The 12,949-nt window shown below is 47.6% G+C and overlaps 1 long non-coding RNA gene across 1 annotated transcript in view; it reads right to left on the bottom strand.

The window, feature by feature from the left end:
- Positions 1–262: 262 nt before the first annotated feature.
- LOC118674618 overlaps positions 263–12,949 on the bottom strand; it is a 32,619-nt gene continuing 19,932 nt past the window's right edge. Inside the window, exons 3-4 of the long non-coding RNA XR_004973679.1 lie at positions 6,495–6,635; positions 263–635 (exon numbers count right to left, since the gene is read on the bottom strand). This is a non-coding gene — a long non-coding RNA (uncharacterized LOC118674618). The remainder of the gene's footprint in view (positions 636–6,494; positions 6,636–12,949) is intronic.

Raw genomic sequence — 12,949 nt, 5'->3', positions numbered from 1 at the left:
GGGTGAGTCCAGACATTCTCAGGACTTCAAATGTCACAGTCTGCCAGCTAAGGACCCCCAAACCTAGAACCGCTGTCCAGATCGGTGTCATCTGGCCCCCATTCCACTCCAGCTATAAGATCCTTGCTGGGTCTCTATTGCTCAAGCCTCAGGACAAGCTGTCTCCCACCTAGAATGTTTGCTTCCCTCTTTCATCCCAAGCCCTGCCCCTCCTTGAATGAGAAACCAACTCCCCCCCCCCCCACCCCCCGCCTGCCCAGCACTTTGTGATGGAATCATTATCAACCCTGAGTTCCTCCAAACACCCCCATGCTACCCTCTGACCTCCCAACAGGCTGTTTTCTTGGCAGGGAACGCTCTTACCTATGATCTTCCTCTACTCATTCTTCAGACTCACACGTGCCTTCCTCCAGGAAGTCCTCCTCCCTGCACCTACCACTCCCAGGCTGGGGCGGACACTTACTCTGGGTTCCAGTTCCCTGTACCTCCCCAGCCCAGTCCAGACCATGCTGGGAAGTCAGTGGTGACTGATCTGTTTACCCCACTGGGTTGTGAGTTGAGCTGTCTCGGTCTTCACTGTAACCTCATCTGTCGAGTGTTTCCTTCCACGTCCCGCGTGGAGTAGGGTTCAGTATCTGAAAGAGGAGCCGCACACAAATGAGAGAAAAATGACACGAGATAATTTTAAAATATTGGGGGACCAGGCGGGCAAGTCCAACTCAAGAAGAGGGACTTCCACCGATGCTCAGGCCTCTCCAACCTTTTATTGATCTGGGGTAGCCCTAGGGTAAGGAGGTTTCAATGACACACAGATTAGCTCTCCCACAGGCAATTTCCAGTAATAGGCAGACTATCTTATCAATAAGGATTTACATGATTAAAGGTAGGGAGTTTGCTTCAGCTATTTACATGATTAAAGGTAGGGAGGTTGCTTCAGCTATTTACATGAATAAAGGTAGGGAGGTTGCTTCAGTTACCATTATCTAGATTAACTGGGTGGTACACAGCCCTGACCTTTGCTAGGGCTTCAAGGTTACTAACTTTTGGGGGCCTCTGTCTATACTCAGCTAGTGAAGACAATAAATAGACTCCAGCACTCATCGTTCTGCCAGGCCTGGCCACACGGCTCACTGGCATCAACACTGGATGGGAGAAGCTGAGGCCCAGATGCCCTGGGACCACTAGCACTTGGAACAGATGGGCCCCTCTGCATCCTTGTTCTCTAGATCCCCCAGGCAACCACTCCTTGTTCTGGAAGTTGGAGCATGTTGATGAAAACATGGAATTAAATGCAAGAAGAATTTACTTCAGACTTAGAGATAACAGTGCATAAAGGGGAATGTGACTTCCAAGTCACACAGCCAGTGACCTCTTGAACTTGGGTGGGGCTTTTTGTCAGCTCTCTAAAAGTGGGGCTCACTTTGTAGAAATACAGAAAATAACAGGGGAAGAGATCAACCAAAGGACTTATATGCAAGCATATAGGCCTAACCAGTGGACACAGACAACAGGGGGGTGAGGGCATGAGTGAGGGGGATAGAGGGTAACATGGGGATAAGGACACATATAAAATAACTTAATCAATAAAAAAAATTGAAAAGAAAATAACAGAACCAGGCTGGTTCTGCCAGCAAAACTGAGAACATTAGCAACAGAGCTATTAGAACATAGCTCCTTGGGATGGAGGGCTGGGGGTGAGGGCCAACACTGGCAGGACCAGGGAGTAAGGCATAGAAGGAAGAAAGTGATTCCTTTTCTGTAGACTTTGAAATTGTTAGTGAGCTTATAATCATGTACTCCTTGTGTAACTGAATCTCTATGGAAAGGCATTATGGAGATAATAACACTAACTTTGGGCTGTGTGAGGTGTGGGTGCCATGCCTGCAGCAAGCTGTAGCTGGCTCACATCAGTTATCTGCCAATATCGTCCATTAACCACGCGATGCGCATTAACCCTGTGAGGGAGGTGCTAATGTGCCATCCCACCTTATGATGAGGAGCTGGAATAAGCCGCATCCCGCATTTGGTTGTTCTGCGCTCTGAGAGGCAGGTAGCTGTGAGCTCCGTTTCCAGATGGGAAAACTGAGAGGCTGGCTAACAGCTGAAGTCACTCTAGGAGATGCAGTGGCAGGGCAGAGCGGGATGTAGGCCATCACTGTTTCCCAGCCTAAGGCAGCACCCTCAAAGCTCAAACCTGAACCTCTCGCACCTCTCCATCCCATCTCCCAAACTTTTTCTGTTCCATTTGGATGCAGAACCATTAAGCTGCCCTGCCAAACATTTCCCGAGATGCTGTCCTCCACCCCTCTTCCACGCCACCAACCAGCTAAGCCACATAGTTTCATCAGACAAGACACTTGCCCTGTGAGAGTTCCGAAGCCAGCTTTTGAGATGGGGACATTTTCACTCCAATTACTGTCTGTGTCATGTCGGCCAGATGCGGTGTGGGGCATGGGGAATTCGGGGTGAGGAAGACTGGCATCCAGTTATGGGCTTGGAGGTGCAACCAGTGTCAGGCAAAGAATCACAGACCTGCAGTTGCAAGATCCCCCTGGCTGTGAGGGAGAGTGATGGGGGAGGAGGGGACCTCCAGGGAGGCCAGGAGCTCCTGGGGGAGACTGGGCTGGAGCCCAGCAGAGAGCAGAAGGGAGCCTTAAAGCCAGAAGCCCCATGACTCAAGCGTTTGAAATGAGGAAATTCTCAACCAGAGAAAAACAGTGTTGTCGCTAAGAGAAAAAAAAAAAAAATGAAGCGACCTACGTCCATAGGGAAAGTGGATGTGAAACTGTTGTTATTAACTTTGTTATAAATAACAGGAAAGGAGCAAAGAGAAGGCCAAATATTATAGACACGCCATTTGTGCAGCTTCGCCAGGAAGCTGCAATTTAACAGAAGCTACCAGTCCATTCCCCGGAGATTGCTGGGGGAAGGGCTAAACAGGGTGGAGAATGGATGCCTGCCCAGTAAAGTCTGGGTGAAACAGGGAAGGTGCCTGTCTGTCAATCACACCTGGGAACAGGTCATTGGCCAGAGTAGGTGTGGCCACTGGAAGAGAAAGATTTGAAATATTTACTGTCCTAAACAAAGAAGTTCGCTCTCTCTTGCGCTCTTATCCTGGCACTCTGGGGACTCCTGTTGCAGGGCCTGCTCTCTTGGCCCCCGTGCATTCACCCACAGAGCCCACAGCCATGGGGGCCCCACACAAGGGGCTAATGGACTGCAACTAGCCTAATGCTAACACCGACCCAATGCCAGTGCGGAATGGAAACTGGGCACTGGCTTTGCTTTTAGCTCTGTTGACTCCCCAGCCCCACTTCCTCCAGGACTGGATTAAGGGAAATGGGACTTTAGAAACCCGGATGTGTAATTCCATGCAAATAAAAATCACCATCCTCCCACACGAGTTTCAAAAAATTATTTTTCTTGCGATATCGTAAGGACCCCATCTCGAGCACTCAGTGGGGAAGAGGACACCCCACTTCCACCTATAACAGATGGAGACACAGTAAAGCCATTCCATGACCAATAAATGAACCCCCCCACACACACACAGATATGGATACGAAAAATCTCAAAAACTGAAGAAAAGGGCTATTGCAGAAAGACATGCTTATGCTGTGTGCTGCCCTACATATAAAGTTTTTAAACCTACAAAAAAACATTTTCCCAAATATCATGTGTGGATATGAGGCAGGTTAATAAGAAGCCAGGAAAATTCCTTGGCAAGTGGAATGGGGAACCTGAGACAGTTGAACAAAATGGCCAATCAATTTTACAGCCAGATACAGAAGGCCACTGAAAAATCAGACAGAGGCCGAAAACCAGGACTACAGGCTTTATTAGAGGAGAAGCACCTGCCGGGCTGCCTCGCCAGGGGAGGACAGCAGCACGTGCCGGGGTGAGCACGCCTTTTGAGGGGCGGAATGGGAAGGGGTGGGGGCTTAGTGATTGGTGGCTTACTGAATTGTCCATATTGGACAAGGGCTTAGGGTATTTGGCAGGTGTGGATTGGTGGTCCAATGTATAGTCCACATAAGGTACATGGTTAGTCACTCAGGTATTTCCGGGCTGCAGGTTACGTCATACTCCGCCCACCAGTTGGGGGAAAGGAGGATCTATCAGTCACCAGGGCAGAAAGCCCCAGTTGCCTAGCAACAGGCAAGACTGGTGCTGGACCTCCATCCCAGGGTGACGTTTCCTCCCCTGGCACATCGCTGGGCATGCAGTTTAGACCCCTGACATTTCCTCCCTAAATACAACATCTAGGCCAGTTGTATTTCAGCTCGAGGCCCAGAAAAGTAGCAAAACCAGGCAGGCAATGCCAGGACCCGCTGCAGTAACTAATGACCTCCTGTCCTGGCGCTGACCAATCACTGGAGACCACAACCCTGGAAGGGCACAGCTAGAAAACTGATGAGTGTTCTATTGAGGTCCTCTCCTAAACTCCCAGCCTTTAAAACCCTCAAGACAAAGGACCCAGCCAGTGCACTCCCTCCTGGGAGCACACTCATGCCTTTCTCTTTCCCCTCATCTTCCCCTACAGCAGCGGTTCTCAACCTGTGGGTCGCGACCCCGTTGGCGGTCGAACGACCCTTTCACAGGGGTCGCCTAAGACCATCCTGCATATCAGATATTTACATTACGATTTATAACAGTAGCAATATTACAGTTATGAAGTAGCAACGAAAATAATTTTATGGTTGGGTCACAACATGAGGAACTGTATTTAAAGGGCCAGAAGGTTGAGAACCACTGCCCTAAACTCTAAGGGACCCCACAAAATTTATGACCAAGGGAGCAAGGAGCAGGCAGCTCATCCCAGTCAAACCCCTTGACCCTGTCCCCAAGGTCCCCTTTTCGCTGACTTTCCAGTGAGTCAAAGCAGCCCCGAGTGGGCGCTCCTGTTGCTTCTTCTATCCTAGGCCCTTCTTTGTTTCACTGTCCCCAGCTTTAATAAACATTTTCTCAAAATCACTTGGACTTGTATTGTGAAATCTTTGCTGCATGAAGTCAAGAAGCCACACACTACCCACCAGTCCGAGGTAGACTCGCTCGGGCCCAGTCCCCTTTCTGGTAACAGATACACAAATACGTAGAAAAATAATTTTAAAATGCCTCAGAATATTAACTATATGGCATCTGGGAGGGGACACAGGAGGTCCCAAATCAGTCAGGAATATTTTATTTCTCTAAAGATACAAATGATAAAAATGTTAAGATATAAAAAAATAGCTGTGCATATATGACTAAACATGATAATTCCTCTAAACCTGTCTTGACTCTGTATTTGAAATAATTATTTTTTAATCTATTTTTATTGATTTTCCAGAGAGAGGGAGAGAAAGATAGAAACATCAATGATGAGAAAGAATCATTGATCGGCTGCCCCCTGCACACCCACACTGGGGATCAAGCCCACAACCGGGGCATGTGCCCTGACCCAGAATCAATCCATGACCTCCTGGTTCATAGGTCGATGTTCAACCACTGAGCCATGCCAGCCGGGCTGAAATAATAATTTTTTAAATATTTGTATTGATTTGAGAGAGAGAGAGAGAGAGAGAGAGAGAGAGGGAGAGAAACATCAATGATGAGAGAGAACCATCGATCAGCTGCCTCCTGCATGTCCCCGACTGGGGACCAGAGCTCACAACCTGGCATGTACCCTTGACCGAATTGAACCCAGCACCCTTCATCCTGCAGGCTCATATTCTATCTACTGAGCCAAACCAGTTAGGGCAAAATAATTATTTTTTAAAGCAAAAGAAAGGGGGTTGTGGAACCAGATGATAATCAGATACAGATAGAGATGGAGCAGAGGGAGAAAGAGTCATCACAGGGAAGACATGCAATTTTATTTTCCCTTGACTGCCTTCCTATTCGACACACACACACACACACACACACACACACACACACACACACTTACCCAGCTATAGCATATGGTAAATAGTGTCAGAAAGAGAGGATGGAGTAAAGAGCCGGGTGACAGAATGGACGAAGGGATGGGTAAGGATGGGAGGCGGGGAAGGGATAAGGGGACAGCACTAGCAGACCAAAGAACATTGCTGCTCTGCAGTCTGTGACATAACCAAGTCCCTAACATTACTCACAGCCAGGGCTGCCCTGTACACTCGGGGAAACCCTAGGCCAGGGACAGCAGGAAGGAAGCAAGACTTCCCCTCTGCCCAGTTCTAGGTGCTGGGTCAGGTGGCTTTGAAGGATGGAAGAGAGAGAGACTAAGACAAGCAAAGCCGGGAGGAAAAAGTGGGGGAAGGGTGGAGAGGGCCAGAGGGCAGACCACCATGACTCATACCCAGACTGCAAGTCAGGTGCTAGAACCATAATGCTGGGACAATCCCAAACAAAATAACCCCCTCAGCAATTTCCAGAACACACCACTCAGCCTGCTGGGTTGGCAGCCTCCAAAGTAGACTAAGAAAAATCCATGATGGGAGCTTAAACTTAAAGAGTGTCACTCTGGCCCCACTCACCCCAGGTCAGAAGATGTCTGGTGGAAAGTAGCAGGTCGGGGACCGGGCAGGTCAGCTGTCAGCCGCAGTACCAGACGTGTGGGCATCTCCAGGTGAGGGGTGAGGAGAGGCCAGGGTCCACTAGCAGCGTCTCAGCTCCTGCTGTTAAAGAGAAAACCACAGGCCCCAAATGGCATCGTTCGTGCTAAAAACCCATGATACTGAACCTAGATTTAATACCTAATCTAATTGCAGTTTTAACCTCTGCCAGAAACAGAATCTTAATCAGCCAGTCTGGCATGTTCTGGTCAAGCGCCAGTGAGGTCACAGGGGGCCTCTCCATGCACCGAAGAAAGAAGAGGCAAAACCCTCAGTCTCTTCCCCCCAAGAAAAGATGTCTCTGGCCCCAATAACCCTTTCTCCTGTCCATAGCGCCCGTGTCCCACCCTTCCTATAAAAACCTGCCATTTGTATAGCCTCTTGCTGCACCTTTCTAGTTGCTAGAACGGACGGGGCCCGTTTCATGAATCTTTTAATTAAAACCAATTAGATCTTCATATTTACTCAGTTGAATTTTGGTTATTTTAACTTTACTAAATCTATATTGAGAACCTCTGAATCTCTGATCTTTAGACTTGAAAATTTGGAAACCTTGACTACGCTTTAGATAAATTTGAGAGATTAGCAAATTGTATTCAAATAATTTACTTCACAAAATATTTATTGAGCACCTACTCTGTGTTAGACAGTGGAGATACATCAGTGAGCCAGAAGTCCCTGCCCCCATGGAGAGAACATTCTGGTGGGAAAGGCAGAATTAAAATGTAGATCAATATGTAAGATGCTTTCAGGTGGTGGTAAAAGGCTATGAAGAAAATGTTTTATGTATTTAACAACCATTCAAAACTTACTACATGCCAGGCACTAGTGTAAAATATTAATTAGTTTAGTACTTATATAGTACCTTATTTAATAAATAAAAGCAGGGTCTGGGATGGGGAGAAGTGCCAATTCAGTTCATGTGGTCTGGGTTACTTCCTTCTGGAGGGGACAGGCCTTTGAGCTGGAACAGAAAATGAGCCGGCCTCAACCTCCGGGCCAAGCCTTTCGGGCAGAGGGCTATGCAAAGGCCCTGAGACTGACTGGGTGTTTGAGAAACAAAATGTCACCATGAGCTGAGCATTGTGAGCAGACATTAGAGTGGAACCAGATGATGTAAATCCAGCAGCCACCGGACAGACCCTGAAGGCTCCCATGGTAGGCTGCCATGAGGAACTTGAATTTTATTTCCAGGGCAGTAGGAAGTCTTGTCTTGGAATCTTTAGAATCTTAAGAATGTTTACATTTTCTTATCTATAGGATCCTGCAGCCGTGGTCATCTCAAATCATTAGACTCTTCGAGTCTTTACAATCGTGTCAGATAATTTGCTCGATTCTGCTCTCTAGGCCAGAGTTCTGTTCCTCAAAGTATGTCCTGAATGTCCCCTGAAGTCTCTTCTGGTCTTGACTCTAGCCTCTGCCATGGCAGGGGCACGCCCGGAGATCAGGCAGGAGGCTGGCCTGCACTTTGTTGTCATGAAGTAGGTGCCAGTTCTTCCTTTTTCTGGTTCTGGAGGTTCTAGGAGGTCCTAAAGCCAAGCTCTAATCCAAACTCCTGGGACATCTAAAGGTACCTCACATGGAGCCAAAAACTAAATCCGGATTCCCTCCTTCCTGCAAAACCTGCTCCACCAGCTTCCCACCACAGCTAATCCTCATCCCTTCCCCTCATCTCCGCCTCACCTCTGTAAAAGGCACCATCTTCCACTTGCCATGTTGACGTAAGAAATATTCAAACCTGTAAGAATTTTTATGAATTTTTTTGAGCCAAACTGAGTATAATTGCCAGGAAGCAAAACCTCAACAGGTTAAGAAAATGCTTCAGAGAATGGCAATTATTCACCTTATTTTATACATTACAATCAAAGGAGAAGACATAAGGGGGTTACGTGAAATCCACTGGTGATAGAATAGGGAGGCAGGAGAAAACAAAGGGGGAAACCTTGGGTATTGTATAAAAAGTAAAACGAATAGACACTTTCTTTTACATAAGTGGGTACAGGATAGTTAACAGTCAACAATTAACATGATAACAATAACAATGAGGGCATTGGTGGTCTCTGCTCTGGTGCTGTGGCTGTGCTTTGGCGGGCAGGGGTTAGGAATTACTTTGTTATTCCAAAGGTTTGTTTATCAGGTGGTTATCCTTGATGGAGAAAGACAACAGACAGGCTCAAGTAAGGTGAAGATTGGCCTTTGTTGGAGAAAAATATTGCCCTATGACATGACTACCCACCATGAACTGCTTTTAGTTAAAAGAAGGAATTCTTACCATTTGCAACAGCATGGATGGAACTCGAGAGCATTACGCTAAGCGAAATAAGCCAGTCAGAGAAAGATAAATATCATGTGATCTCACTCATTTATGGAATATAATGAACAACATAAACTGATGAACAAAAACAGATCCAGAGATAGAGCAGCATCAAACCTCAGAGGGAAGGTAGGGGAGGGTGGGAGTAAGGGGGAAAGATCAACCAAAGGACTTGTATGCATGCATATAAGCCTAACCAATGGACACAGACACCAGGGGGGGTGAGAGGCATGAGTGGCATGGGGGGGGGGGCTATAGGGCGATAAGGACACACATGTAATACCTTAATCAATAAATTAAAACAAAATTTTTTTAAGTTTTAATTTCAGACTATCCTATGTGGTTACTTTAGATCTCTGAGTTTGTAAGGCCACCACACAGGCCGCCCCTGAGTTTGTCAGGTTTAGCATATAGCCCTTTTTCATTTCCACACCCCCCTTTTGGTTATAAATCAATCTGGAAGTATGCATTGATGACCAACCCTTTCGTTGGATAATGTGGTCCCACAGTGCTAGGAAGGCTCATGACTAACAAGTCTTGGTGTCAGTGTTTGTCTTGCTGAACAATGGACTATTGGGGATGGCAAGACCATAACCTTGCGTGAAACTCAAAGCTGAATTTTTCTCCAAATAGAAAGGCAGATAAATGGGAGGCCGCCAGGTCTTATGGGCCTTTATTAAGAAAAACACTCTGGCCCTGGCCAGTGTGACTCAGCTGGTTGGAGCTATGCACTGAAGAGCTGCGGGGTCAAGTCCTGGTCAGGGCACATGCCCAATTTGCAGGTTTGATCTGGTCAGCATGCATACAGGAGGCAGCTGATCAATGCTTCTCTCTCACATTGATGATTTTCTCTTTTTCCTTCTCCCTCCCTTCCTCTCTCTCTAAAAATCAATAAAAACATATCCTCAGATGAGGGTTTAAAAAGAGAAAAACATTGGATCATTTCTAACCTCTAAGCTGTTATGATCCAGGTTTTTCTGGCTGTCTCACTTCTCTATATTTTGCATCTAGTTACCAGTGAATAAAATTCCTCCCTCACTCGTGGGAGTGGGATTGAGGTTCTTGCAATATCTTCAGAAAAGGAATTTTCTAAGATTTGCACAGGAGAATGCGATGTGGAAAAGGCTTTATTTACGTGAAGTGACAAAGTCCCCTGCCCCTTAAGCCAGTCCTGAAAGAGGTGCGGCTGGGGTTCCAGCAGAGCCAAAAGCAGGACCAGCATCCAGAGCTTCTGTGCCATGTGGCAGCCAGGAATAGTTCAGCATCCGAGCTAATTAAAGTCTATCAGTTCACTGTGGGTGTCCCACATGGCCTTGAGCACAGGCAGCGCAGCCCATTGCAGCAGGAGTCCCAGGAGCCCAGGACACCAGAGAAAGGGTAAAAACCAAGAGAGTGTGGCTCCTTTGGAAGTTTAAATGTTCAGGTTTCGAGATTGTAGTGGCCACACCTGTTCTGGCCACTGACCTGCTTCCAGGTGTGATTGAAGGAAAAGCACCTTCCCACGTCACTCAGCCCTTACAGGGCATGCGTCTAAACTGCCTTTGTCCAGTCCCTTACCCCAGCGATCAGTGGGGAACAGAATTGGAGAGCATTAAACGCAGCTTTTTGGCAAAGCTGGATAAGTGACATGCCTATATTTCTTAGCCCTCCCTTTCCTCCTTTCCTGTTAAATAATAACCAGGTTATTACAACGGCATCAGTATGACATTTACTTACAGGGTGAGGATACACTATATACCTCTCAGTTTTCATAATCTGGCCCATCTACTTCCCATTGGCAACACTCAGGTGCTGTTATTAATCTGATTTCCACTAATTATGCAATTGGAAGATGTAACCTTAAGGTTTAATTGGGGCCAAGAGTTGTAAGAACATAATACTGTATATTATAATTACCACCTAAAAAAATTCCAGAGGCCAGGAGGGCAGTAAGAGTTTCATAAGCAAAGTTTCATGTGCCTTAGCAGTAGTTATAGAAGACCATTAACTTTAGCCATTTTAGCTTCTATTTGAATTAGTTAGTGTCCTTGTTGGGTTAGTGATAAGCACATTCCATAATTGGGTTCTAGTATTTATACATAAAATTCCTTTCTTAATATTCCTTTTCCACTAACTTTCTATAACTTCCCTTGCTTGTTTCTTTTTACTCATTCAGAAATAACCAAGTTATTAGGACCAACTACTACTTCCTTTTAACTTCTCTTAAAAATACATACATCCCTTTTCTTCCTTTTGCAATAGCATTTCTTCTAAATTTCAGAAGATAAACCATAAAAAGAGTATTACTGATAATACAAAAGTTATCTTATACACCTTCAGCAATCATTAACAGTTGGGCTATATACACAAGCTTTGAAAAGCTGAAAGAACAAGTGTAATTATTATGATTAATACCAGAGGCCCAGGGCACAAAAGTCATGCACGGGTAGGGTCCCTAGGCCTGGCTGGCAATCAGGGCTGATCAGGTTCCTCACCTCCCTGCCTCCTCGCCTCGTCCTACCCTCACTCCCTCGGTGCCCCCACACCGCTGGCTGGTCACGTGTCATGTTCCACACTGCCCCCTGGTGGTCAGAAACAGATCATAGTGAGCGATTGAACTCCCATTCCCCCAGTCGAACTCCTGAGGGGACATTTTTCATATTAGCCTTTTATATAGAGAGACTAGAGGCCCGGTGCACAAAAATTTGTGCACTCAGGGGGGTCCCTCAGCCCGGCCTGTGTCCTCCTGTAGTCTGGGACCCCTCGGGGAATGACCACCTGCTGGCTTAGGCCTGCTCCCCGAGGGATTGGGCCTAAGTTGGCAGTCAGACAACCCTCTCTGGCAGCCCAGGAGCCCTCGGGGGATGCCCACTTGCCAGCGGGGAGCAGGCCTAAGCTGCAGTTGGACATCCATAGCACTGCTGAGGAGGCAGGAGAGCCTCCCACCACCACCACTGTACTGGCAACCATCAGCCTTGCTTGTGGCTGAGCAGAGCTCCCCCTGTGGGAATGCACTGACCACCAGAGGGCAGTTCCTGCATTGAGCATCTGCCCCCTGGTGGTCAGTGTGTGTCATAGTGACCAGTCATTCCCAGTCGTTCTGCTGTTATAGTCAACTTTCATATTACCCTTTTATTATACAGAAAAGAGGCCTGGTGCATGGGTGGGGGACGGCTGGTTTGCCCTGAAGGGTGTCCCAGATCAAGGTGGGGGTCCCGCTGTGGTGCCTAGCCAGCCTGGATGAGGGGATGATGGCCGTTTTCAGACTGGCCACACCCCCTTCAGGGTGGGGGCGTCCCGCTGAGGTGCCTGGCCAGCCTGGGTGAGTGTCTAATGGCTGTTTGCAGGCTGGCCACAGCCCTTTCAGGGTGGGGGTCTTCACTGGGGTGCCTGGCCAGCCTGGGTGAGGGGCTGAGGGCCATTTTCAGGCTGGCCAAACCCTGTTCAGGGTGGGGGGTCCTGCTGGGGTGCCTGGCCAGTCTGAGTGAGGGGCTGATGGCTGTTTGTAGGCTGGCCACAGCCCCCAGCCACCCAAGCTCCCAGTGGAGACTGGCTGGAAGCAAGTATCTGGGATTTATTTATCATCTATAATTGAAACTTTGTTGCCTTGGGCGGAGTTCCACAGCTGGCCAGGGCAGACGGGAAGCTTGGCTTCCTCCATCACTGGAACAGCCAAGCCTCCTGCTTTCTCCAGCTCCATGGCTACCGGCCGCCATCTTGGTTGGGTTAATTTGCATATAGTCGCTCTGATTGGCTGGCGGGTGTGGCTTGGGGTGTAGTGGAGGTACAGTCAATTTGCATGTTTCTCTTTTACTAGATTAGACTAGTGGCCTGGTGCACAAAATTCGTGCACATTAAAAGGGGATTAAGTAGAGGAAATATTTTAATATTGCTATTTGCCCTTTATAATAGAAGTGTCAGAAATGAAAGAAAATTAGTAAAATGTATATGAAAATCTTCTTCCTGTCAGAGTCTGGGTCATGCCAGGGGACCCAGAGTCAAGTCCCCACCCACCTGCAGAGCCTCAAAATCGCACGAGACCCAGACCCAGCCAGCCCCACCCCCATTGGGCAAGATCCAGACC

This window comes from Myotis myotis, unplaced genomic scaffold, assembly GCF_014108235.1.
Source record: "Myotis myotis isolate mMyoMyo1 unplaced genomic scaffold, mMyoMyo1.p scaffold_m19_p_19, whole genome shotgun sequence".
Classification (NCBI taxonomy): domain Eukaryota; kingdom Metazoa; phylum Chordata; class Mammalia; order Chiroptera; family Vespertilionidae; genus Myotis; species Myotis myotis.
This window is presented reverse-complemented; position numbering and strand designations above follow the sequence as displayed.